This window comes from Rhinopithecus bieti, unplaced genomic scaffold, assembly GCF_001698545.2.
Source record: "Rhinopithecus bieti isolate Rb0 unplaced genomic scaffold, ASM169854v2 scaffold_68553, whole genome shotgun sequence".
Lineage (NCBI taxonomy): Eukaryota > Metazoa > Chordata > Mammalia > Primates > Cercopithecidae > Rhinopithecus > Rhinopithecus bieti.
Window position 1 is genome coordinate 1071099 of NW_016826183.1, and position 17265 is coordinate 1088363.

Genomic DNA, 17265 nt, shown 5'->3' on the forward strand with positions numbered 1-17265 from the left:
CTTGTCTCCTTTCTGCTGGCCGATGCACACCTTGTCCAGCTTGCTAAAGACACATGCTCCAAGACCTGTCATTATCAGGCATGAGATTCATGGCCATGCCTGCTGTGCCCACCAAACTGCCAGCATCACATGGCTGCTGCCCACGGGCGTGAGGTGTGTGCCCAGCCTGAGGGCTGGGTGAGCTCAGGACACAAACCTCCCAGAGCCAGCACACAGGAAGGCCCTGGTAGCCAGCCAGGGAGGCCTCAGCTCACTTCAGTCATCAGACGCGGGGTTCCATTCTCTAAGGCCCCCTTTACAGAACACTCGTGGGAAAACAAGTGACTTCACACCTGTGCTTTCTCATGACACCTGCCCTTCTCAGGAGCTCATTCAGTTTGGGGAAGTGCCTTTGCCCATTCTGCCTCTAAGTCACTTTTGGTAAAATATTTTTTATTTTTGTTCCCTTTTGTTGAAAGGTGGCACCTGGAAATTACTTTTGAAAAATGTTAAAACCTTATGAAAGAACCCCACTTTCCTCTCATGTGAAACCATGAGTCTCCCCAAGTTCTTGTGTGTTTTAGGTCACTCTTGAAGACAAAAATAAATCAACTTATCTCCTGGAAGAGGGGTTAGGGAAGGAAAAAGGAACTGACCATTGCTGAGGAGCCCCTATGCTGGGTCTTTGTTATCCACTTTACAGGTTTAATGCCTTTCTTACAACACAGGGAACCTGAGGTTCTAGTTTTGAACTGTCTCAACTGCTTAAGGCCATACAGCCTTCACTCCCATAACTAAACATCTGGAAATAGCGAGGGCTTACAGAGTTCTATAACATAACACTTATTCATGCATCAGATCCAGTTGTCTGTTGCTGCATGACAGGTGACCTCAAAGTATAGTGGCTCAAAACAACACTTTTTGATTTACTATTCTGTAGTTTGAACTGCACTCAGCAGAGAAGCGGGGTTCAGCTCTGCATGGTAACACTGGGGCAGCTCAATAGTCTCACTTCCAAGACGGGGCCTGCACAGAGCTGGCAAGTGGCAAGTGTGTGCTAACCATTTGGTCCCCTCTGTATGGGCCTTGCCACAAGGTGGTTTAAGCTTCCTCACAGAATGGTTGCTGGGCTCCCAGAATAACTGTCCCAAGAGACAGAAAGTCAAAGCCACCAGTTTCTTAAAGCCTGGGCTGAAATATTAGTCTTTCCCATTGTGTTCCATTGGCCAAGAAATATGGAGCCCAGATTCAAAGAAGGGCATAGACTCTGTCTCTCTATGGAAGGAGGGTCAAGGAGTTTTAGAAACTTTTTTCCCTCAAACTTCTAGAGTTGTTAACACCAGTTATTTATTTGTCACATTGTTTATTTATTCATTCACTTACTTATTCTTTGAAAGTTATTTTGAGCATAATTAAAAATCTCATTCATCTCAGACTATTATCACGAGCAATCCAGAGCTATGCATCAGAAGACAGATGAAAATTCTCTCAAAAGCCTGTTCCTGTAGCTTATGAGTGGTCATTGAGAGAAAATCAAATCTATAAAAAATAATTTCTTCTTTTGAAAAATAAGACAGAAAGAGAGTCCCGTTCAGCATCCCAGCGGGGGCAGAGCGCACAGCTGAGCCATGGTTCCCACTGTCTGCACTTCCCCACTTCCCGCAGGGATGGATCCTTTGGGCCTGGAACTTTCATTTTCTCTTGTGACATGTGGCCCTCCTTCCGTCTCCTCCTCAATCTCCATCCTCCTAGGGCACAGGGGAGTTTCCTTTCAGCCTGCTGGCCTATCTGATCTCCCCTCCGATATTTTACTAACAGTTCTTTCGCAGTTTCTCAGCACTTCAGCCTCTTAAACAGAGCTCAGCTTTTTTATCCTTCTTTTAAATAAGCTGGAATTAGGTAGGTTGTGACAGGCCTCGGGCACCCCACTATGGAGGAGCCTGAGAAGTTGCACACCCTCCACACTCCAAAGCTACGACCCTTGGATGACAAAAATATTCAGTGACCATTTATCAGAACCATAGGCATTTTTATCTACCTGTCACCCTGCAGGGTCAACATTTACAAACACGTGGTTATTACAGGACCACAGAATAATTATGCACATCTTGGCTAGAAAGAGCTCACGGAAACTTCCTCCAGCTAAACCTTGGAGATACACACCCTGGAGATACACAGGAGCGTTTGTACAGCGCTTCCCGTCGGAAAGGGATGTGTGCTCTTTCTCTCGTTCAGAACTTCCTTACTTAGTTTGGACACAGCCGTTTTACTCACTCAATCACTCAGTGCAAAACATGTCAGTGCTTCCCATGCATTGCTATGTTTGCATGCACACATGTGTTTCTGCATTTACACATAATCGTGGCTTGTTGAAGCCTTTGAACCCAACAGCTATGGGTCCATCTGGGGCTCGTGGCCTTGCTTCTCTAGGTCAGATTTGGACACTTTGAAAACTGCAGGAGTAAGGAAGCTGCAGCATCCCACAGGGAGAAAGAGCAACTCAACAGCCGGAGCTGGGCTGAGAAGCGGGTATCTGGAAGCTTGCTGCTTAATGCCTTCTGAGGAAGTGCTGGGCACACACCTGGTACAGCCCAAATGCACGAGTTAGCACCACCCACACACGTAGTGCCCAGCTGTTCCTTTGGCAGCACTGTTGTTAGTGATGTGTGACAGCATTGGGAGAGGGTCTGAGTACCATGGAGGTGACTGAGATGCTCTGTACTGCTGCTACTTAGCAGCGGTGCAGAGCAGGAAGCAGGAACCTCCACAGGTGCCTACTCAGTGATTGATGGGCAGCTGCCAAGCAGCTTCCAGATAAGGAGTCCCATGATGCAGATCCCCCTCCCCACCTACTCCATGTCAGCCTTATTTCAAGCCTCACAACATCCCACTTGAAATATTAACTGAGCTCTTAGCCTCAGTCATCGTGTTCTCCGGTCACCACTGCACCATCTCAAAGTGCCCCTTCCTACTCCACCAGGCCTCCCACAGCCCCACACACAGCCGAAGCCCTGCCCTCACAGTCTGGCCCTCCAGATGTCTGCAGCCTGGGCCCCATCTGTCTTCAGCCTTCGCTTCCCATAGAGTGTCCTCACCTGGCTCTTGGTTTCGTTTCACAGATAGGCCACACACACATGCACGCACAAAGAGGTACATGCACACATGAGCACACAAACATCTGTGCCCACAGACACACATGCACACACGCTCATGCTTCCACATGCAAATACACACACACACACACACACACACACATCCCCGCTCTGTACTTTAAACCTCTTTCCCCTGTGTATGAAATGTCCATCCCTCACACCAGGAGGTAGACCCAACCTTCAAGACAGAAAGGCTCCACCTCCTCCAAGATGATATTCTTCCCAAGATGGAATTGAGTTCTGCCTCCCCATTTCTCTATACAGCGGTAGCAGACTCTCCATCATGATACCATTGCCATCTTCTCTGAGTGCAGGCGCCGTCCATGCTCTGAGTCCCTGGAGAGAAGTGGGGGTACTTTTACAGCTTTTTCGGTGCTCACTTGCGGTCCCCCAGCAGAGAGCACTTCAGCAGGTGCTCCAAGAAGGGTATTGTCTTGGAAAAGGTAGCAAGGCCTTGAAACACAGAGAATAAGGGCAAAGTCTGGGCTGCTCTCAGAGCCTCAGAGCCCTGCCACCCTGACGTCCTGGGACAGGGAGTGTGTCCTCTAACTCTTCTCTCTCCCTGTACTTTCTCTCCACCAGGAATTCTCAACCTCTTTTGTTCTAATAGAGCTCTCTTCAACCGCCTGGAAAAGTTCCTAATCTTTTTATAAAATATTGTCTTAAAATGCACAAAATAGGCCGGGCATGGTGGCTCCTGCCTGTAATTCCAACATTTGGGAGGCCGAGGCGGATGGATCACTTGAGGTCAGGAATTTGAGACCAGCCTGGCCAATGTGGTGAAACCCCGTCTCTACTAAAAATACAAAACTAAGCTAGGCATGGTGGTGCACGCCTGTAATCCCAGCTACTCAGGAGGCTGAGGCAGGAGAATCACTTGAACCAGGGAGGCGGAGGTTGCAGTGAGCAGAGATCACACCATTGAACTCCAGCCTGGGCGAGAGAATGAGACTCCATCTCAAAAAAAAAAAAAAAAAAAAGAACAAAAAGAACAAAATAAATATTACAAAGGACCTGAGTGATGCTGAAATTGAAATTCAGATCTGCGTTCACATTTGAGTTGGGGGGTGGCAGGTACCCCAGCACCATGTGCTCCCAGGTTCTCAGCAAATGTGAGCTCACTCTCCCTGGAGCCCCTGCCCTGGGTCCTGATCACCAGCCCCCTCCGGCTGATCTTCCCTCAGGTGGGAAGTAGCCCTGAGGAGGGGGAGAACAGAGGGGTTGCAGGTAGGGGTACAGGAGGAGAAAATACGTTGAGGACAAGGGCATCAGAGGCAAAGGCAGACTGTGGCTGCTGGTCTGCACAGACCACTGTCTATGAGTTGCAGAACCTGGGTGGACATGTAAGGAGAGGAGGAGAAAGGGAGAAATAAAGGGAGAGCCAGAGAGAAAAAAATAAAAAAATTAAAAAAAACTGTCACAGACAAGCACAAGAAGTAGCTGCCCTCAATTAAGGCTGGTAAGGGATTGTTCCCATTGCACAGTGTTTGCCAACTACAATCTTTGGGCTCGTGAAGCGTTTTCTCTGTGTCTGTTTTTGATGCCATTAAGTAGAATGAGTCACTGTATATATTAAGCATGAAGACCAGCAGCTACGTAAGCTGGCAATGATCATGCCAGCTTGAAGTAGAAAAGGAGTTTTTTTTTTTATTATTAAACCAGTGGCAAAGCAGAGCAAATCAAGTAATTTTATATTATAAGATTTTGCTTTTATTCATACTGTGTCTATTTCCTTTTAATGACAGTTCTCAAAAGTCACTTTTAAGAAAAGGTTGAAATTGAATAGAAAATCTCATGCATTTACTTTTCCTGTTTTTCTGAAATTCAAATAAGATGTGAGCGACAGGTGCTGAGTGCTCCAGCCCCCATACTCAGCAATCACAAGCTTTCTTCAGACCACTCTTCACAAGCTCGGAAGGAGTCCAGAGGTTCCTTAGGCAGAGCCCTGGCTGGAATGTAGGCCAGGGAGCCAACGGCAAAATGCATCTAGTGAGCATCTGTGTTTGGGGCCTTCTGGCATCGTAACACTCTGACCTGGGGTGTTCAACATCACCTGCGCTCTCAGCGCTGCTTCCAGAACAAGCCAGTGGCCCCAGCAAAGGATGAAGGGTCCAGAACCATGTGACCAGAAAAGGAAGACAGCCAGGTATATTTGACAGCTCCCAGAACGACCCAGCTAGGCACTCAGAAGGCCACGGAGGCCTCGCTCAGGCATGCTGCCAGTGTGCGTTTATGTTGCAAACCCTCACACAGCATTTGCTACCTGACCGGGCTTTGGCAAAGGGCTTTAGAGATGTTCCCCCAAGTCCCACATGGCACAGAGGGCAGGTGTGCATGCTGTGCCAATTTCACAGGTGAGGAAAGGGAGGCCCAGGGAGGTTACAGAGCTCATGAGAGGTGCAGCCAGGATGTGAGCCCAGCCAGCTGGCCCCAGAGCCTGTGCCCACGCGTGACAGGTGCCCCCTCTGCCCCTTTCGTGGGGTCACATTGCCTAGTTGCATCAGAACCTTAACCTAACCTTACAGCCTGGTGTGTGGGTGGGTAGTGGTGGGTGGTGAGGGCAGCATCTCCTTACCTCTGACGCAGCATCCACCAGTAACACAACAGACAGTGCGAGAGGCAGAACACTGCTTCCAAAAAACCAAAAACATCCAAGTCCTGATCCCCAGACCTGTGCCTATGTTAGGTAACACAGCAAGGTGGCACTGAGCTTGCAGATGGAATCAGCTGGCCTTGAAAGAGGGCACTTGTCCTGGATGGTCTTCACGTCCTCAATGTAATCACAACTCCTCAAAAGTGAAAAGAGGGTCAGGGTCAGAGGAAGATATGACTACGGAGAAAGGCACAGAGAAACACACACTGCTGGCTCTGAAGACAGAAGCGTCCACAAGCCACTAGCCAAGGAATGCAGGAGCCTCTAGAAGCTGGGAAAGGCCAGGGCCAGATGTTCCCCTGGAGCTCCAGAAGGGATCCACCCTATCGACACCTCCACTTTAACCCAGGAGGACACTGCCGGCTTCTGACTTCGGGACTGTAAAACAATAAAATTGTGGGCCAGGGTGGTGGCTCATGCCTATAATCTCAGCACTTTGGGAGGCCAAGGCAGGCAGATCACTTGAGCTCAGGGGTCTGAAACCAACCTGGGCAACATAGTGAGACCCTTATCTCTACAAAAAGGAAAAAATTAGCCGTGTGTGGTGGCACATACCTGTGATCTTGGCTACTCAAGGGGCTGAGGTGGGAGGATTGCTTGAGCCCAGGAAGTAGAGGCTGTAATGAGCCAAGATATCACTATTGCACTCCAGCCTGGGCGACAGAGCAAGACCCTGTCTCAAATAAATAAATAAATAAATAAATAATTTTTAAAAAATAAAATTGTATTTTTAAGCTGCTAAAACAGAGGTGATCTGTTACAGCAGCCCTAGGAAACTGGGGCACTATTGTGGCAAAGGAAGCACCATGGTCTGAGCCCAAAGACCTGCAGGCATACAGCCACCTGAAAGCTGTGTGACCTGGGCAACTTTCTTGACCTCTCTGAGTCACCATATTTTCCATTTCTAAAATGTGTGCATTCATGCCTCCGGGACTATTGTTAGTGCTACAAGAAGTCAAGTTAATTAACTGCAAACACCAAGAAAGGCATGGAATATTTTATTGATTTACAAGGGGCCTGAAGGGAATCATTACCATTTTTTTGAATCTGAGACAGAAATTGCTAACTGTCAACAACCAGTTTCTCCCATTCCTAGTGAAAAACAAAACAAAAAACACTTCACTATCCGTAACCATTTACTTTTCTTTTCAATAAACCCACACAAGGCTTTCAGTTTATATGAGGAACCCCCTTGGGAGGTGGTCAGGAAGCCAGTGAGGATTCTAGCGTGGGGTAACTGGGCAATCCCGGGCAGAGCTGCCCAAGTCAAAACCCTCGATCCATCTGAGCTTTGGGTCAGGAAGACAATCGCCCCACTGGCCTCCCTCAGCCCAGGCACAGGCTGGGAATCGTGAGAAACGAGGCGTGAGAACCTGCTCCTCACTCTGGGGCTGTGGAACAGTGAGTGGAGGTGATGTTTGTCTGCCTTCTTGCAATTAAGGCCACATTAAAATGTAGTCGGTAGCGGCATAATTACAGATTCCCTCACGTGACTTCCTCCATGGAGAAGCATTTTTATGATTCCAGAAATTACGTTTTTTTTTTTTTTTTTTTTTTAGATGGAGTCTCACTCTATTGCCCAGACTGGAGTGCAGTGACGCAATCTCAGCTCACTCCAACCTCCACCTCCCAGATTCAAGCAATTCTTCTGCCTCAGCCTCCCAAGTAGCTGAGATTACAGGTACTCACCACCATGCCCAGCTAATTTTTGAATTTCATTAGACACAGGTTTCACCATGTTGGCCAGGCAGGTCTCGAACTCCTGACCTCAAGTGATCTGCCCGCCTCAGCCTCCCAAAGTGCTGGGATTACAGGCATGAGCCACTGCCCCAGCCTAGAAATTACATTTTTATTTCTAGTTGTAGTGTTTTAGAATTTTAAAACAGTCCGTTTTTACAAAGGCAAAATACAGCAGAACTTGAAATTGTTTTTGTGGAAGATCAGCATTTACTGAATATCTATGCTGGGGCTGAAATGGATGATACACAGTCTCTCACACTCAACTCCTCCCTTCACGAAATAGTTATAAAACCTACTTCATGAGGCTGCAAGGGATTAAGTTAAATGAAACAAAATAATGTAACCAAGGATGCACAGGTAGGAAGAAACAGAACTGGAATCATCCCACCACCTTCCTAGTTCCCATCCTCATGCACTTAATTCCCCCACAGTTACTGCCCCTCCTTATGGTGGGCTAGATCTTCCCTCGCTCTGACTTTATTTCTCATTCCCTGCCGTGACCTGGCTTTTAATCCCATAGGGTATCAAACACTAAACCAATACTCTACTCCCCACTTACACATTCACCCAAAAAGGTGCATTTTAAAAGTGCATTAATAGAAAATAAATACTGCATCTTCTCACTCATATGTGAGAGCTAAAAAACAAATGAGCTCATGGAAGTAGAGTCGAATTACAGTCACTGGAGGCTGGGAAGAGTAGGAAGGAGGGGAGGCTAGGAAGAGGTTGGTGATATGGTTTGGCTGTGTCCCCACCCAAATCTCATCTTGAATTGTAGCTCCCATAATTCCCACGTGTCATATGGGAGGGACCCTGTGGGAGATAATTTAATCATAGAGGCAGTTTCTCCCATACTGTTCTCATGGTAGTAAGCCTCACGAGATCTGATGATTTTATAAATGGGAGTTCCCCCGCACAAGCTCTCCTGCCTGCTGCCATGTAACACGTGTCTTTGCTCCTCATTTGCCTTCTGCCATGATTGTGAGGCCTCCCCAGCCATGTGGAACTGTGAGTCCACTGAATCTCTTTCCTTTATAAATTATCCAGGCTCGGTATGTCTTTATTAGCACCATGAGAACAGACTAATGCATTGGTTAACGAATAGAAAGTTAGAGCTCGCTGGGAGGAATACATGTTGTAGTACCGTCTGTTATGAATATGGTGAATGATAATTTAGAGTGTATTTTCAGAAACCTAGAAGAGAGGATCCTGGATGTTCCCAACGCAAAGAAATAATAAATGTTTAAGTTTATGGATATGTTAATTACCCTGATTTGTATTTGATATACATTTGCATTTGCAAAGATATACACTGTATACATGTATCAAAATATTACACCATATCCCACAAATATGTACTATTATTATGTGTCAGCTAAAAATAAAAGGAAAAATATATACAAATAAAAGCAACATGGAGAAATGCAAGTCAGTGTCCTGAAAAAAAAAAAAGAACACTTTATGTTGCAATACTAACATTAACGCAGAAATGTTCCCTTAGGCCATGAAGTAACTTCAGATAATTTGAAGCCAGTGGATAATGTGTTTAGAGAGTGTCAGCATGGGATGTGGCCAAGAACCCGCTCCCTACCTCTGGGAATAAGATCTGCCTGAGCCCTACCGCCAACCCACCCCAGTGCTAAGGGCTTTACGTGTATCCATGCATCTGATCCTCAAAGCCTTCCCATAAGATAAGTACTATTTATGCCCATTTTAAGCATAAGAAAACTGAGGCACAGGACATGAACTTGCTTGCTCATGGTTACACTCCTAATAAGTGGATCAGTCACTATTTAAGCCAGGTGGTGTTAAACATTGTGTCCCTGGGATATGTCATCATTCATAATCATTGATGAAAGTTTTAAATGTTAAGTATAACTTGGAATGATTCTACTGCATTGTTAATAACTTATAGTTATCATGAATCACTAGGTAAAAAGATGCTATTGTTAGGAGAAAAAAACTTCACCCCTACCGCTTGGGTGCTATGCTTGGGGGCCTGCAAATTAACTGAAGATAGATTAACAGGAGAAAAGGCAAGGTTTATTTACATGTACACGTGGGAGTTGCTCAGCCATGGGTAACTTGCAGAATAATGTGAAGTAAAGGTTTATATATATCTACTTAACAAAAGGGTGGTTTTTAGGGCTCCCATGGGAGGGCATGGTTTTTTGTGTTTTTTGATGCTATTGGGAACAGGCAATCTACCTCCATGGCAGCTGAATTTGAAGGACTCTTGGAGAAGGTTAACAGTGACTGTATTTTCGGATGGTTCTGCTTGGTCAGATAAGGGAATGTTCAGATGAGATTTCTTTCTGCATCTTCTGTAGCTCAAATGTGTATACCAAGTGTGAGAGTCCAAGTAGATTCCCACACTAATGTGGTAATCTCTTAGGTGGGGAACAAGAACAGCACAGATAAACGGCATTCAAACTATATTCAGATTAGCTTTAAATAATCTGCATCAGTAATTAGCTCTTAGTTACTGTTTGGGAGATTATTTATTTATTTATTTATTTATTTATTTATTTATTTATTTTTGAGATGAAGTCTTGCTCTGTCGCCTAGGCTGGAGTGCAGTGGCAGGATCTCAGCTCACTGCAATCTCTGCCTCCCAGGTTCAAGTAATTCTCCTTCCTCGGCCTCTGGAGTAGCTAGGATTACAGACATGCACCATCACACCCAGCTACTTTTTGTATTTTTAGTAGAAACAGGGTTTCACCATGTTGACCAGGCTGCTCTCAAAATCCTGGCCTCAGGCGTTCCGCCTACCTCAGCCTCCCAAGGTGCTGGGATTATAGGCGTGAGCCACTGCACCCAGCCAGAGAGTTATTTTTAAATCAAATATTCCCAATACCTACAAGCAACATCTTAGTAATATAATATTTATTACAGGTAGGACTTGGTCCATAGGAGGTCAAATGCGTACTTGTTGAATGAAAAAGCAGATTAATAATAGGAGAAAATATTGTGCATAGACTGTGCTGGGAAACACTAAAGTTGGTTCAGCAATACTCACCAAGCCCCTGCACTGCCCGGGAGCTCGTCTAGGAACTGAGGATGCCAACAGTCCAACATGCTGAAGCTGACATTACAGGAGAAAAGAGAAAATAGACATTGAGCAATCAGGAAATGAAAAGAGAAAATATCAAGCTGTACTAAGTGCAGTGTGGAGAATCTTTTGACTGATGTCCAGTGAAAGCCTCTTTGTGGAAGTGAGCTTTATTAAAAAGAGCCAGCCCTGTGAAGACCTGGAGCAGAGGGAACAGGAGATGTAAAGACTGTAAGGCAAGAATGAGCTTACATACCAGGAAACTGCAAGAAGGCAGTGTGGCTGGAGAGTGTGGGAGAGGGGAGCTGCCAAGATGACATCAGAGGCAGGCAGGGAGCTGCCCCAGGTGCCATCAGAAGGCTGGCAGAAGCCAGATCCCATCAGGCTTTATAGCCAAGGGCAGCGGAATGGATTTTATCCGAAGGGTAATGAGAATCCAGTGTTGGTATTAACTGTTCTGCGCGTTGTTATGTTCCTTGCAGGCCACCCTCATCTGCGGTGGGAGCTCAGGGGAACAGTGGAAGTAGAGAGAATCATCTCTCCCAGAGAGAGAGGATGGTGGCTTGTCCCAGGAGCACCATGGTGGAGGTGGAGAGAAGAGGGCAAGTGTGGGGTGTGTTTTGGAGACACAGATAACAGGACTTGATGAACTGGGCAAGGGCTGTGGTAAACCGAGTCACTTCTTCGCCGTGATGCCATCCCACCCAGACCATGGCTATCCTGAGGGGAGAATGCATGTCCTTGCACCTTCACTTTGGACTTGACCACATGATTTGTTCCAAGCAATGGGATGCACATAAAGTGACAGTGTGCCAGATACAAGCAGAGGCTTTAAAAGGCATCATTTGCTTCTGCTGTCCTTCCTGACTTCTCCCTTGCACCCTGAGGAAAGCATGCCCCAGGGTGTAACTTCTCTGCCAGCCTGGGTCCTGGGTGATAAGAAGGGTGACCCAAAGGAGTCCAGCCAAGAGGAACAGAGCTTAGAAGCTGCAGCCAGCCTCAGACCCCGGAGTGAGAAACACATTTGCAGTTGCAAGCTACAGAGATGTCTGGACCACTTGCTACTGTGGCAGAAGCTAACTACTACAAGAACACGTCAATTTCTGGCCTAAGCAACAGTGAGGATGACGGTGCAACTTGCTAATTTGAGTTGCAGCAAGTGGGGTGGGAAGGTGGAAATTAAGATTTCATTTTAGAATACACTTAGCAAATAGCAACACCACCTATATTATGAAGGATAAGATATGAGACACAACTTTCATACTCCTTGCATTTGGAGAACAATACAATTATTCGTATTTGGAATTTAATATCCCAAATAAACGTTCATGTCCTTTACACTCAACCTGTTCATTGTCAAACATTTTGTTCCCTGAAATTGCCTAATTTACATTTATTCAAAAAGAAAGTGCATTTGGAGTTAAAACTAGTTTTACCCAAGAGGATCTAAACAGCTTTCAAATAGAAATGAGATTATGCCAGGATGAAACCCATTAATGACTTAGCTGAGTGAGGTCAGTGGGGGAGCGAGCCTAGGAGCTCTAAGTAGGGAAGAGAGTCCTCATCATCACACCTGGATCATCAGGAGAAATGAGATCCACGTGGACGGCACACTCTAAAGACAGCTAAGGGAAACTTTGCAAAAAAAGCAGAAGGGTTTTTTTTCTTTCTCTCTTTTTCATCAAGATAAAGCCACTTCAACCGAGTAGAGGAACAGGTTTTGTTTGAAAACCCTAACTGGATATTTGGTTATTAATAATATATCATATTAATATTTTATATCATATTTCATTCACTGTCTACCATATTTCCCATGTAATGATATAATCTTCATAACTAGAATTTTAATGGCTGCCCAATGAATAGCTATATCATAATGTTGGGGGTTTTTTATTTGTTTGTTTGTTTTCTCAGACGGAGTCTCACTCTTTCGCCCAGGCTGGAGTACAGTGGCACGATCTTGGCTCACTGCAACCTCCACTTCCCAGGTTCAGGTGATTTCCCTGCCTCAACCACTCAAGTAGCTGGGATTACAGGCACCTGCCACCACGCCCGGCTAATTTTTGTATTTTTAGTAGAGACGGGGTTTCATCATGTTGGCTAGGCTGGTCTCGAGCTCCTAACCTTGTGATCCACTTACTTCTGCCTCCCAAAGTGCTGAGATTACAGGCGTGAGCCACTGCACCTGGCTGTGTATTTTTAATTTATCTTTTTTTGTAACTTAATTTTTTCTACCAAAAAATAGACATTCATGAAAAGTTGTTAAATATACATTGTTAGGTGAGGAAAACAAGACATGCTGGATAATATCCTTTGCATTATGTCATTAACTCATTTATGCTGGAGGTTGCAAATTTTTTTGTGAAAAATCAGACCATGGTGATGACCTTGAGCAGTAGGATACAAATAACTCCCACAAGCTTCGAGCTCCAATAACGGACACTAGCCATAAATGGGTTAAGATTACAGACAATAAATTTTGTGTATGAATATATTTATATTCATTCTGGACAGATTAATGCTAAATTATAAGTGAGGTGAGTCTATAGAAATTATTACTTTAGTTGCGAATTTCTACATCATTTAAATTATTTATGATGAGCGTATAGTAATTCTGTAACTAAAAAGCAACAAAAACAAGATATTTACCAATAAGTAATAGAAGAAATGATTCATTCCAGAAAGGCTTGAGGAAAAGATCTGACGCTAAAGTACTGTAGCTAAAACATATTGAAATAGGGCTGGAAGAGAGTGGCATCATTAGCGAGGCTTTTAGTCCACAGAACAATGAAGAACCCAGCCCCAGCTTACGTCTTCCAGTCCGGCAGAGCTCCTGACAGCTTAACACACACTTCCTAATGCTTATTATACTTTAATATGGATACTGTACTCATATTTTATGTTCTTCTATTGTTTCTGTTTATAAGTATAGCCTGGAAAAACAAGTCACAGAGTAGACACATAAAAGCACACAGCGAAATTCACATTTTCTCTTAATGTGAGAAACCACAGATGCATTGAAAAGGATCATTGCGGACAGAGGTGCACTTTGACGTTTTGATCTAACCCATTTTCACATTCAAAGGATGCTTCGAGTGTTATTCAGAAATACATAATTGTGCTGAGAGCAAAAAGCACTTAGTGTCAACTGAACACTCGCTTAAAGGCTCAGTTGGCAATACACAAGGCTGTGTTGGAGGACGCATGGACGTGGGCCCTTCTGAGCTTCGTGGAGAGCTGGTGGGAGACAGCTACTGGGCGCCGGCGCTGGTGAGGTCCAGATGGGTGCCTCCTACATTCTGCACCAGGCATGGCGAGGGGCACTCCTTGCCACCTCCTGTTTGTTTGCCTCCACCTCTTGTCCCTCCCCCTTCACAGGAAAGGAAAAGTTAGAGGCACAGAGATGTGTTTAGCTCTGTGGTGGATGAACTGATCTCAGAACGCCAGCTGCACAATCTTCACGCAAGGGTTTATAATTCCATCCACTTTCACGGTGCCTTTGGTATTTGAGCTTGGATGAAACCAAAAGGTCACCAAAAGCTTCAGGAGGAACTGCTGAATTTCACTGATGGCTGAGTCAAAAATCTCCAAATTTAGCCTGGCTGATCTCCCTCTCCAAATGCTGACTCATCAGGCTTTGATGCTTGATGCTTCCAACATGGCTGGCTGGCAGGGGAAGTTTGAACACAGCCTGAAACCTTGCAAGCTTCTGCCTCATTTCAAGGCCTGAGTATATCCCGGAGTTTCCCCTGAATAACTAAGTGGAGTGCTCATTTTGGCATAGGGCCACCGCTCCATCTATGCTGATGGAATCTCCAAGCCAGGTCACATTCAGGATAGCGTACTGTCAGTGTGTGCCTGCCAGGCTGCCTAGCCCTGAGGCTCTGCTGTTTTCTTTTAGCTCGACAGTCTCTCATAGACTGAAGTAGATTTGTGAATCGCTGCTTAAAAAAGAAATCCCATTTAAGGTTGATTCAAAAAATGGATCTTCTATTTGGGGCCTTAACACTTGAAGTCAATACAGGTTGAGCATCACTAATTCGACAATTTGAAATCCAAAATGTTCTCCAATCAGAACCTTTTTGAGTGGTGTCCAGAGCTCATGACAGAGGTGTCTTTGGAAGCCCTGCAGTGGCTCTCAGCCCTACCACAGTCATCAGGGGCTCTTTTAGTGAAATACGGATGCTGGAGCCACACCCAGGGCCGCCGCCTCAGGAGTCTGCAGGCAGCAGAAGCCAGCAGCCAGGGGAGAGTCACTGCGTTGGGGCACGGGGTCTGAGGTGACGTCACCCCTCCCAGCCATCAGTACTTTGTGGATTCGGGCCCTGTAGGCTCCACTTCTGGGTTCCAGGAGTTGGGCAGGTCCACCAAGAAAGCCAGGGGATGGACGTCGGCATCACAGTTTGCAACCTCATCGGAAAGAAAAAGCTCCAATGAAACAATTAGAGAAAAACTCAGCATAAAATGAATGCTAAAAGTTGGAATTAAGAGAATCAGCAAGTGAGACAAGACAAAAAACAGGAGGTTGATGATGCAACATGAACCACCTCTGTGAAGATCTTGGCCTCACTCAGTAACAGAAAGACAAACTAGAGCATGGGGAAGCCACTCAGTTTTCCCGGAATCCAACAATGACTGGGCTTCTGGGCCAAGCTCAGAACACAAAGCTCCTGACTCAGGCTCGCTGTGACCCACGCAAAGTGAAAGGGAACACTCGGGCTGTTGTCTGGGTAATTGCTTTTTCAAAAACGCCCACTGGATAAATCCAGATAATTAAGCCCCCCAAAAAGTGTTATTTTCTTTGTGAATTATCGACATAATTGCCTTAGTTTTCACTTGGTTTTGCATATGCACTATAGCCTCACCTCTCCTTTGCATGGTCAGCATGAAGCAAGTTGATAATCTGCATTCCACACATATTGAGCTATTATCATATGTACGAGGCAGCATGATTGGTGTGATGAGGAATTGTAAACAAAAGTCCTAAGTAAGCACACGCAAGTGGCCTGCCTTCAGAAGCTCACAGTCTGCTCCACACATATTCTTAGGAGAAGGAAACTCATAAGATAAAACAAGGGAAGATGACTAGGGAAAGGCAGGGTGGATGAAGGAGGGAGAGAGGAGGAGGGACATATTGCAGAGATGGTCTTGTTGGGAGGGCCCTGGAGGGCTTCAACCGAAGGGAGAGGAGTAGAGCATGGGCAGCTATCCAAGAGTGACACGCTGCCCAGTTTCAAACCTGGGCTGCAGCACTTGCAAGCTGGGTGACTCAGTCACTTCAGCTCTCTGGGCCTCAGTTTGCCTCTGTAAAATGGGGATGATGTTCTTTGTTAGGTTATTTTGAGAACTCAATGAGCTGCTATCTGCAAATCATTTCCAAGGTGCCAGCAGCATGGAAAGTGCCCAGGTGATTGTGAGTGACCAACCTCAGGTCTTGGAGGGCTGGAAACAGCAGTCATTCTGAGCTTTCAGCAGGGTGTGCACATTCACCACTGCCTCCACTACCTGTCACTTATCTGCAGAACAGAATGAAGCCGGGGCGATAAGCAGCAACATGGTCCCAGGAGTGACATCAGGGAGCCCTGACCTAGCACTGGAGCCTGGGAATATTGTAAAATCACAAATAAGAAAGATATGACAAGGGAAAAATTAACAGGCCATCATGACTGACCTGGTACCCAAGGAGTGAGGTGGCAGACAGAGATGACCCTCCACCAGGAATGGGGGAGGAGCAGCAGAGAACGGAGGAGGAGGGAGGCACCTCCACTCTGCTGAGCCAAGGTCTTGCGTGGACCTCCAGGAGGAAACCCAGTAGTCTGTCGGACAAGGGAGAGCAGATGTGGTTTCAGGAGGTGGCAATATAGAGCTATATGGAAGATGGATGCTCCAAGGGACAGATTTTAGGAAGGGTTGTAGGCTAAGGCATGGAGAAACAGGGAAAAGAGGTTTTGTGAAATTGTAGAGGACACTGGTTCTTGGGGACAACAGTTGTGACAACTGGAAGAAGCCCAGTGCTCTCCATAGAGCCCGCATCTCCAGCATATTCATCACTCCATGTGAAATAAAGAAACACTACAGAACTCCAGATGATAGCCTGTACCGGGGAGGAGTCCCAAATCCCATGCTCTGAAAGTGACACAAGACACAGGTCATGATGGTGAATCTGTGGGTACACAGGAGGGGATGAGCCGGGGCTGCTTGCCTTGCAGGCCTCTTGGAATATCTCTCATGCCTTCTTTTTTGACCAGTTACCCAATTGGCAAATCCACAAGCAGGACCATGGCTCTTTGTAGTCCTATCGGTGCTTGGCGTGCATGTTACATGGATCAGTTATAGCCAAGATGACACTTCTGAAGGATGGGGCTGCCCCAGCTATGTGAAGCCCCTAGAGATGAAGAATATAGAGGGGTGGCTGCACACGGAGAAAGGAAACACCACCCAGGAACCTCAGTTACTTTGCCCTTCTGCCTTCTGAACAGAAGCTGCCAGTTCTGCCAGGCAGCACGCTATTTCCCCTGAGTCTTTTTTTTTTTTTTCACTTCAGAAACTACAGGAGATACATGCAAACACTCTAAATGTATAGGCTCATTTTCCAGTAAGTACAAAAGTGGATGGATGGATGGATGGATGGATGGATGGATGGATGGATGAAAGGAAGGGTGAGAGGAGGGAAGGAAGGAGAAAAGGTG